Consider the following 12036-nt stretch of genomic DNA (forward strand, 5'->3'; position numbering starts at 1 on the left):
CGCTTATCATCACTCCTATCTTGGTGATTTTGATAGTCACAAAAATGATCATTCCAGCACATTGACCTCTAAGTTCTACTATTTCTTCTCCTGCACCCTACCCAGCCACATATTCCTGTCCTCATACCCAGATCTTGTTGCCCAATATGGTAGTCACTAGCCACATTGATGACTTCAAACGTGCTTCATCTGAACTGAGATGTCCTATAAATAGAAAATACACACTGGATTTGAAAACTTAGTGTTACAAAAATAGAAAATGTCCCATTAGTTTTATAGTGATTGCATACTAAAAGGATAATATTTTGGCTATATTAGATTGGGTAAAATATACTAAAACTTTCACCTGTTTGTTTTCACTTTCTTTTAATCTGGCTACCAGAAAATTTTGAATTACATATAGGTGGCTCACATTTGTGGATCGAGTTCTATTTCTAGTAGATGGTGCTGCCCTAGGCTTCAGTATTACCATGGGTGCAGCCTCCCCATTACCCCAGCTTCATGAACCCCACTTGTTAAAGGCTATTTCTATGTTTTTCAGCCTATTCCTCTGGGGCCCAGCTTCAAGACTTCTTCAACCCTACTGTAATCTCTAACCTAGTGATCCTACCATCTTTGTGTTTTTACTTGTAACCTCACTATTCTCTTCCTGTACTTATGCAGCCTAATTTCTAGGGACAATTATAATAACAATTATAATAACTCTCTTGTATCCCTTTGTCCTTCTCTGCTCTCATCAAACTCATTTGCAAAATCATAACCCTGGATTACTACAGCTCCCCACTTCCTAATCCATGCCTGAGTGCAGCTGAATATGACTGTGTAGACACACAAAATCATGTTGATTAGTGTCATCTTATTTTAAGTGAGCTCTTTAAATCTTCTTGCAATCATACTCTGTTTCCCTGATTATTCTCCTTGGTTATTATTGCCTACCTTCTTTTTTCTTCTCAAATCATCAGTAACTCCTTCGTCCTCCCCATTTTCAAGTTATAACTGCTTCCTCCTTCACTGAGAAAATGGAAGCAACCATAGAAAACTTCCACAGACTCTCAGCTCCAGAAATATCCATTGGCCCAGGTCTCTATATTCCTACTCTGTCTTCTGTTAACATTGATAAATTATCATGGTTTCTACCACAGGCCAGTCCCCCCACTTTTGCATTAGATTCCGTCATTTCATCCATACTCAAGGATGATGTTTGAGAAATTTTTGTTTTCCATAGATCATAATTTTTAATTTTTTACTAGAGTATTCCATCACTATACAAGCATGTCATTATTTCTCCCACTTTAAAGAATCTATTGACCTTATTTCCCTGCCAGGTATTAGTCCTTTTCTTTGATTCTATTTTCAGTTTCATTTTTGATCACTATTTCCAATGCTTCTCTTCTTACAAATTAATACCACAGTAATTTGTCTTCACCGTTAACACTTCAGAGACACTGTTTTTGTCAAGGTCACCAGTGACTGCCACATTCCTAAATCTAAAATCCATTTTGTTTATTGTAAATATTTACCATACTTGATCACCCTTCTCCCTTGATACCCTTTCTTCATTTCAAGGGCTCTCTTGCTCAGTAACTTTTCAGTTTTCATTGCTTGTTTCCTCTCTTTTTTTTTTTTTTTTTCCAGACAGTTTAATATTAGAGTGGCCCAGTGATCAACTTCCTGCCATTTATCTTCTCTCTGTCCTCATTCTGCTGGTCACCACATTTCACTTCACACCATTTAAATGCCTATTATCAACCAAATTTATGTCTCCAGTATTACAGCCTCCTGAATATCTTCACTTGGATGTCAAATAAAAATTAATATGCCCCAAACTGACTCCTGAATAACCTTTCCCAAGCTCACTATATCCACATCTTTTCCATAACTCTGAATCACAATTTTGTTATTCTATATACTTGAACAACTACAAGAGACTCCCAAATGGACTCTTTGATTATACTATTGCCCTCTTAGAGTCCATTCTCAAAACCGCATCCACAGTAATCTTTCAGTTCGTGGAACTACCCTTCTCAAAACCCTGCAGTGTCATCCTGTTTCATTGAGAATAAAAGCAAAAGTGAGCTACAGTGAAGCACATGGCTCATTCCCTGGTACTTTCCCCCTTGCTCATTCCTCTCCAGCCACACTGGCTTCCCTGTTCTTAGAACATGCCAGGACACCTCCACTTAAACAACTTGCCAGGAATACTCCTTGCCCAGATATGCCCATGTTTCACTCCTTTATATTCTTCAGTTTCTTTGTTCAGATATTCCTTGCTTAATGAAATTTACTCTACTAAAAATTGCAACCTCCCCCCACTCTTATTCCCTACCCCACAACTCTTCCAATTCTTAAGCTGCTCTGTTTTTGTTGCTGTTGTTTTCCTTTTTTCACTGCAATTTTCACTCTCTGACAAGGTAAAATCTATTTATTATTGTCTTGAATGTAACTTCCTGCTTGAATGTAACCTCCACTAGGGCACAATCTTGTTCTTGTTCATTAATGTAGTCCAAATGTCTGGAACATAGGGCTGTTACAGTGTAGGCTCTCACTGGATGGCTATTGAATAAATAAGTTAATAAATAACTTATCTTTCAAGTATATTGAATAAATAAGTTAATAAATAACTTATCTTTCAAGTATAAAACTAATGTTTATGTAAACAAAGTTCATATATGTTTAAAATAATATGTGCTTATTTTAGAACCATTTGTCCACCTTTTCTATTTGCTTTAGGAACATAAGCAGAGAATTATTATTATTATTATTTTTTAATTTCCATCTTGAACTCACAGGTAAGCAAAGTAGTGGGATATTTGGGAACATTGAAAGAGACAGACATAAAAAAAAATCATATGGCTGATAAAGTCTGCATTTTAAGCAGCATTAGACAAAAGATTGTACTAACAATGCCTTAATATATATATATATATATATATACACACAATAGATCAGTTAAAAAGGATTCACCTTCATGGCTTTCAAAACAATTAAAGGATAAAACACATGCTTTGCATTTGAAAATAAATTAGAAGATCTCTACAGCTGCAGTTGTCATTTTTGGTAAAAAAAAAAAAAAAAAAAAAACACAAAAAAACTTTACATAAAGTTCCTGAACATTTCAAGGAAGTTTGTGTTCACTAAGCAATCTCTTAAAACATTGCATCAATTACGTGTTATAAAAAAGTATTAATAAATACCACTAGTGCTTGGAATAAAGTTTAGAAAAGGTAAGTATAACCATGTTTCTTTGAGTCAAATCCCCCAGTGGTCCTCAATGGCTACAAAACACAATCCTTTGCATAATAATATCTGACCCTGTCTAGATCTGCAGCCTCACCTCCAGTCACATTCCTCTTCCCTTATGCAGTGTGAATTTTATCTTAATGCTCTTCCCAGGGTAATCCTGGGAACTCTGAATTTCACCAATTTTCTCTGGTGGAAAAATACCATAAATGAGAATTCCATGCAGATGTGAGATTATGTTATTCTACCATCAAGACTGAAAGAATTTTTATTTTATTTGAAATCTGCAATGACAAGGAGTTAGTGATTGTGCTAGTGTAAATCAGATGATGTGATTTGACAAACTCAGTTTTTTTTTTTTTATTCAACACTTTCTTAACACATTTTAGTAGTTAAGGGATCCAGCTACATGAAGTCATTGCATTTATTTTAACAAATGCAGAGTAGTAGACATGTAAAACAGGGAATGATCTCAGACAAGATTTTTTTTCTTTCCTTCTTTCTCTGTTTTATGTTTTGTATTCTCTGTGTGGCAAAGTTATCCTTAACAAGCCATCTTTTTATGAAACATATGCCCATTTTAAGAGAAGTAGCTGACTGGTGTATTATTTAACATTTCCTTTCTATTAAAAATAATAAAACATCTATTTAAGACAATGAAAGAAGCCATAGGAATTAACACCAGTATTATATAAGCACAGATATACCTATATATGTAGGCAATTAAAATATTGGTAATATGATATACATAATTCAAGGTTTTATGTTTAACATGTAGTTGTCAGAAATACCTTTATTATTTTACTTTTTGACTTTTTCACCAATGCATAAGTTTTTGGTAGTCTAATTGCTTCCTCATTTCTAACTTCATAAATAATAATATGCAAGTAAGCAAAAATCAAACTGTCACATCCCAAAACTGCTGACTGTTGAAAAACAACAGATTTTTCAACTAAAAGTCTTTTAAAATATTATATATGCAATTACAAAATATGGTATCTGTGCTGTTGTTATAAAATACGAATAAATCTAATAAACATGGAGAATAGATTTTTACTTTGAAGTATATTTTGTCTTATCAAATATAATTTATTTTTTGCACCATCTTCTTAACTCCCAAGTCTTCTCTGGCAGTCTACTCCCCAGCATTCCCAGAACAATGGCAGTGTCCTTCCCAGTGTCTTAGGTGCTTTGATAATACTGGATGGCACAAGAGAAATGGAATTCCTCTAGTTGTTCATGGTAGGTGAACCGTTAATTAAAACTGAGTCATAAAATATTCAACACAGTTTCATCAGAGAGGATTTTGTATAACTTCCTAGGGTTCATAAATATCTCTTGTTCATTTACAGTAATATCCATCAAGCTAAGGGTACCTCCCCTAAGTCAGGTCTCCATAAAAGTCAAGAAATGCACTATGCACTTGTAAAGACCTGCCTGAATGATCTGATTAGTAGGATGTGTCACTGCCAACTCTTGGTCTGATGCAAAATTGGGTTTTGAAATGACACGTTTCCTGTGCTCTCCAGTTAAGCAGAAGTTTTATAGGGACTTTCCCCATTTTTCTAAGCACTTAAAGAATAAATAAGAAAACAAAGGGATGTTACAAGATGATTTAAGAATCAGAAACAATTTTTTTTCAAAATGAATTCCCTCTTCTGTCTAGCTACCTCCAATAAAGTCTGCCTAGTTCTCCTAATAAGGAGAACTGAATAAGGAACTCGAGAGCAGGGAAGAGTAAGGAGAAAGCCACTGAACACCACCAAACAGTATTTCAGGCAGAGGAGCGCTTGCAGAGACAGGCTACAACCACAGCAGTGGTGGTGGGGGTGGGGGTGGGGGGGCTAAGAGACGTGTGATAATGAAAATATTTGACTGCTAGAAGATAATAAGATATCCTTATCACTGAATGACCAATTGAAGAATAAGGAAGAGATACAAGATTGATTACATTTGTTCAAAGAAGGAGTATATGTGTATGAAAATTGTATACCCATCTCAATTACATATGTTTATGATTTTGTGGCTCATGGGTATCTAAAAGGAGGATGATTTGAAACCAGATTTCCAAGTAGTGAGCCACTGATCTCCTGCCTTCCAAAAGATATAAAAATTCTCACCTGTTCATAGCTAGTCAGCTTTACTCACCTTTCTGTATCCTTTCCGTTAAGATAAGTTCTTTCTATGGAAACATCATCTCTAGAAAAATACACCTCTTTCCCTTTCCCCAACCCCATCATGCACACACTTGCACACACTCACAAACTCTTAGACTCACACACACACACACACACACACACACACACACACACACAGTCATAATGAATGTGGTTACTTTAGTGAAGAAATAAAACAGAAAGCTGCAAGTGTCCTGAAGTAATGAGACAGGATAGAAATTCTATGTAAAAGGAGGATAAAAATCAGAAAAATAGCCAAATCAGGACCATTTTATGCCTCCACAATCAGCTGAGGAATCTGAAGCCTCCAGAGAACAACCCACTGAGCAAACTGAAGCTTCAGCCTACACACTCTGGAGCCCCTGGAGACATGGGGTATCAAGAAAAAATATGTTTACTCCATCAGGCATTACTTTTCTGGATGATGATGAAAATGGATAGCAAGTAAAGAAACCATGAAAAGTTGTTGATTTCATAACATTTTTTGTATGTTGATTTACGTGTTTGTCAGGGTGTCACCTATGTGTGTCAGAGTGATGCTCTAAAATTTCTATAATGATTAGGTCATAGCATTAGACTGTAGTGGTTGAAAGCATTAGACTCAGAGGTTGGCAGAAGTCTAATCTGAGAGGGTGGGATTCATATCATCAAGGCAGTTGAAACTTCTTTGGGGGATGATTTTGACAAACAGCAAGGAATTAAAACATATATTTAATTATCAAAAATAATTTTAAAGAAATTTTAGCAGAATAGCCAGAAATTAAGGTTCAACCATGCCGTTATAGTTTTATTATCTTTGTAGATAGGACATAGGGAAATTAAATTATGTTTATCCACTTCACATAAAGCTATACCTTGGTAACAAAAATAACTGAATAGCAGTGATGAGAAAGATTTGTTTTGTAACATATTATTTTTGGGAATAAGATGCGTAGCACTAGATGTAGAAACAAATGATTGTTGTTGGTGATTAATTACCACCAACATACTGCCAACCAGTTATTTTGAAAACTGTGTTGCTCCCCACCATTTTTCAGGTTTTCCAAGACGCTGAAAGGAAATTCCATCCATTGACTTGAAGACGAGTAATATTCCAAAGAATTTTCTCAAGACAGATGCTATGCAATCATTTTGCAACTGCTTTGTTTTTTGAATTTGCTTTCCAAAGGAATTTTCCTGACATTACACATGCACGTGCGCGCACACACACACACACACACACACACAATGTCTTATTCTAGAAATTGGGGGAATATGACCTAACAGTGGGTTTGAGAATAAAAGGAACCTATGATCATGTAACATGATTAAGCCACTAAATAAAAATTTATCACGATTAATTTCATTGACATTTTCCATAATAACCTAAAATATGAACTTATGGAATAAAATATCCTTCAAAAAAGTATTTCTGCACTTTTTAATTCCATTAAAATTACATTGCCTGTGTGCAATTTAACTTACCCACTTTCTAACAGATTTAATACGTGGTATAATTAGAACTCTGGGGTTAAGTCTTGATACTAGGAAGTCACTGAAAGGATAAAGGAGGCCCAAATTCTCATGAATCACTGCTACCGTGCAGGAATTCTTCTTTAGGAAAAACAATGCCTTTTATATCATCCAATACAGTATTTTCCAATACATCAGAAAGGAAAAATTGAAATTGGAAACAATAACAACAAAAGGTACAACTTACATTAATACCCTCTCTTCCAAAATCCTACAAAATATGTTTGGTATCCTTTTGAGGATATCTAAAATCTCTGATGAAAGTAATGAAATAAGATCTAAATAAATGGAGAGATATTTTATGTTCATGGATTTGAAGACTCTATATCCAAGGGTTCCTCACCCCATCACGAGTTTTGCCATTTATGCTTTGTGAGGGTTGTAGTAAATCCTAACAAACTTGATATGCAGATCAAGGCAATCCTTATCAAACCTAGCAAGCTATTTTGCAGCTATTAAAAAGCAATATAAAATTTATATGGATAGGCAAGGACATAGAATACCCGGCATAATACTCAAGAAGTACACAAACTTTGAAGACTCAAACTACCTGATTTCAAGACTTATTATAAACCTACAATAACCATGATATTGGTGAAAGAATAACAAATCAATGGGTCAGAACACAGAGGGCATGAATAGACCTACACAATTATAGTCAACTACATCTTGACAAAACCATAAAGGTAACTCAATGGAAAAGAACAGTCTTTTTAAATAAATGGTGCTCGAACAATTGGACATCCAAATGCTAAATAGATTAAAAATAGGCAAACCTAAACACAGACAACATATCTTAAAATGTCTTCTCAAATTCCGTACTAGTACTAAATGTAAAACTTAAAACTAGGAAGCTACTAGAAAGAAACACAAGAAAATGTGCATGATTGTGGGTTTGCTGAAGAACTTCAAGATACAAAACCAAGATTACAATTCATCAGATAAAAAAATAGACAAATTAAACTTTATTAACATTAAATTTCTCTGCTCTGAGAATGACACTGTTAAGATAATGAAGAGAAAAGCAATAGACTTGGAAAAATATATATGAAAAATAATTTTTATGAAAATATACAGCATCTTCTAAAAAATCAGCAATGATAAAATAAACATCCCACCTACAAATGGGTAAAAGATGTAAGAGTCACCTTAACAAAGGAGATATACAGATGGCAAGATGTAAGCATCTGAAAAAATGTTCACCATTATTTTCATTAGGGAAATGCAAATTTGAACAATTAATACCATTATATACCCATTAAAATGGCTTAAATCCAAAACTGGAAAGTCCAGTTGCTGGCAAGCATGAGGAGCAGTAGGAATTCTCACTTTTAGTTGATGGGAGACCAAATGGTACAGCCACATTGGAGACAGTTTGACAGTTTCTTAAAAAGCTAGACAAAAACATGCCATACGTTCCAGGAATCACACTACTTGGTATTTGTCCAATTGATTTTAGAGATAAGACCATGCAAAAAATCTGGATTGCTCTATAGCTACTCGTTAAATTGTACTTTGAAAGTTATCACCTTTCTGTACATATCTTATATCTCACAATAAGGAAAGAACTGAAACTGTGGAACTGTAACACAACATTCTTTGAAATTATCTATATAACTACTTGATAAATTGTAATTTGAAAGTTATCACCTTTTTGTATATATGTTGTATTTCATAATAAGGAAAAAACTGAAATTGTGGAACTGTAACCCATAGCATTCTTAGAAATTTGCTTTCTAACTATTTGTTATATCGTATTTTGAGAGTTATCACTGTTATGTATATAAGTTACATTTCACAGTAAAAAATGCATTAAAAATTAAAAAAAAAAAATCTGGATGTGAATGTTAATAGCAACTTTATTCATAGTCACCAAAAGAAGCAACCAAGAGGTCTCTAAATAGGTGATGTGATAAACAAACAAAGCTAGGTATTGGAAAAAGTTCATTACATAAAGTGCAAGGGATTTTTTGGGGGACTGTAAATGTGGATACATGGCATTTTGTTGTCAAAACACATAGAACTTTACACCATAAAAAGTGAACAGTATTAAATTCAAATTATTAAAAAAATATATTATTTAGGAGTTTGGGAAATCTAAGGATACAATGCAGACCATCGGGGAAAAGGTGGTGACCTAAGTAACTTGGGAGCTGAGTGGAGTCTGTAAGACTAACGGGCACAAGGGACTTCATTTTGTATGCTATTTGACAAAGTTGTTGCCCATGGGACCATGGCTTAAGAATTATGAAGCTACTATACATACATGTGGAACTGAACAATTAGGTAAATGGAAGACTGATGTTTGGAACCAGGTTTCTCACAGTTGAAATGGGAATTTACAGATAAGCAAGGGAGGAGCCTAGAATTATTCATGTGGTAATGAATCAGAGTTGGAGACATTTGAATAAAAACTCATATTTGTCTTAATATAAATATAGAAGTTTGCATATAGAAGTCTTTTTAAATATATGTAAATACATGGCTTAGTGTATATACATATATTTCCTTGTTCTTCCAGCTGAGTGCCTACAAGAAATGACATTCTAGTAGCAATGAATTTACCTAGTGCCCAGATCTTGGCTTCTAATCCCGTTCACCAAAAAAAGGAACCAGAACTCCTTGGAGAAATAGTTTATTTTAGGATGGGGGTAGGAACTATGCAAACATCTTATAGTGCAAGAGAGTAAGAAAATGCTCAAAAAAACAAACAAAAACACTGATTGGAAAATATCAATAGGATGCATTTACTAATTGAAACAGTTTCCAGTTTCCAAAATGGGAAATATTTAAGCAACATGTTAAATAAATTGCTAATTTAGATTTTGAATATATTGAATTGTAACTCAAAATAAATATCCATGAGTCCATATGAATATAAACAAATGATTGGATAAATAAATGGGGGTGAGGGGAGAGGAGTCTCCCATACAGAAGAGCTCTAAATGTTCCCTAACAGGGGTGAAGCATAACTTCCACTGCCTAACTTGGTTTACACACAGTGATTTCCTTCCAAACAGTACAAGGATGTTCATTCTTGTTATTTCTAGTCAACACTGTACTGTAGATTCTATCTTGGGCAATTGGGAAAGCAAAAGAAATTAAGGAAATCCAGTTTGGAAAGTAAGAAAACTATTTCTATTTGCAAATGGTACTATCTTCAAATCTCCAGGGATCCATTAAAAAACAAAAACTATTAGAACTAATAAATGACTTTGGCAAGGTTGTAGGATACAAGATCTGTATATAAAATTCAATTGTATTTCTTGACACCAGCTATGAAAATTCTGAAAGTAAGCATAAGAACACAGTTTCAAAAACTGTAGTACTTACAATTAAATTTTGCAAAAGAAGCCAAGACTTGTACATTAAAAATGTTTACAACTCATATATATGATAAAGGACTTGGGTTTAGCTATATGGCATTACATTAGGAAATGTGAAATAATAATGTTTTAAAAGTCAATGTCCAATTGCATGAAGATTGTTAAACACCCTTTATAAATGCATCCATTAAAAATAAGCTTTAAATAATGTTTAATAACACTGGAAACTCATACTAAATGATGTGTTAAGTAAACAAGTTGAGAGACAGACTGTATGAATAACAAAATATATTGTAGAAAATATACAAATATTGTATATGTAGAAAATATACAAATAAATTCACATATATGCACAGTGTTTATCTGGAGTTGTGTGTAAGTATCTTTAAATCATGGGCTTGTTCTTAAATGTGTTTTTCTGTGCAAAGGGGTCAATGGCATTCATCCTAGTGTCAGAGAGTTCCACAGCCAAAACAATTTAGTGATCATGAAAACCCCTCTTACGAGAAAGGCTCAGAGATATAAACCTTAACTTTATGAAAGTTAAAAATGTTATCCATAAAATCTTAAGACCTGAAGTCAGGTTTCCTGCTCCTGAGTCTAGTACCTTTGGCCAAATTTGAATGTTTTTAAATCAGTTCAAAAAAGGGTGGTAAACTTATTTGGAATAATTCCCATAAAATGATAGGAAATATATTTATCTGCTAATTCTTTCTGAGGAATTAAGTTCCCAAACATTACCCATCCTTCCCTGTAGAATCACAGGGCTTTGTTTCAGTTGTCCTTTTCATATCATTCTCAAGATCTCATAACAGTTATTATTTGCTGGAAACTTCATACACTTTGTCTTTGGTCACAAATACAAATTCTTCCTGACTATATTGGCTTTCTATCATAAATATTAGCCCTAAAATTTTGCTTATACTACTAATTTGAGAGTCTACTGCTTTTTCTTGATTTGCAAACTTCATCCTAGCTTTTGTCTGTGTTATATTAATTGTAAGTAGGTAGTTCTGAAATAATCAATATTTCTCATATATCTGAAAGGGTTACTGGACTTCAGTCACACACAATCTCTTGTTGGATTAGGAGTTACTTGAATAAAATTGTACGTCACCAAGAACTGATTTGGCCATGAAAATAACACCCACATAACTAAATCATTGTCTCTACTTTTGTTTTCTTTGCACTATTTAAACAATGACTATAAAAGTAAGATATTTGGGGATTCATAGCTTCTTATTCACAGCCTGGCTGCATGTGCCAATCACACCAGTATTTGTTAAAATTACTTTCATGTACAAAAATGCAAATAAAGCCCAGAAATTTGAGAGAATATCAATTTTCTGCACTCTCTTTCTAAGTATTATGATGTAATGTGAAATTTCCTTATGAGTAAAATGCCAGATATAGTCATCCTTGACAACTGGTTTTTAGTGAAGGTGAGGTTGTTGATAAAGTGAAAGGGAATTTATAAGCCAGTGGCACAAAGCAACATGCACTGACTGGCAGCAGTGTGTTTTAAATGACTGGAGCTCCAGCCTCTATTCATTGAGACATTTCCCAGCCCGCATGTGTCATCAAATAAACTGCCATAGGCCATATGAAGAATGGGAAATTACTATACCAAATGGAGCACTTTTTATTTATTTAAAGAAGCCATTCTGAAGTAATCATAATGAAATTCAATCAATGGTAAAACACTCACACTATGTACTTAGATACATAAGGTGATCAATAGGTCCTAAGATTAATGAACCAACTAAATATTTATTATTTTT

The sequence above is a fragment of the Choloepus didactylus genome, chromosome 1, assembly GCF_015220235.1.
Source record: "Choloepus didactylus isolate mChoDid1 chromosome 1, mChoDid1.pri, whole genome shotgun sequence".
NCBI lineage: Eukaryota > Metazoa > Chordata > Mammalia > Pilosa > Megalonychidae > Choloepus > Choloepus didactylus.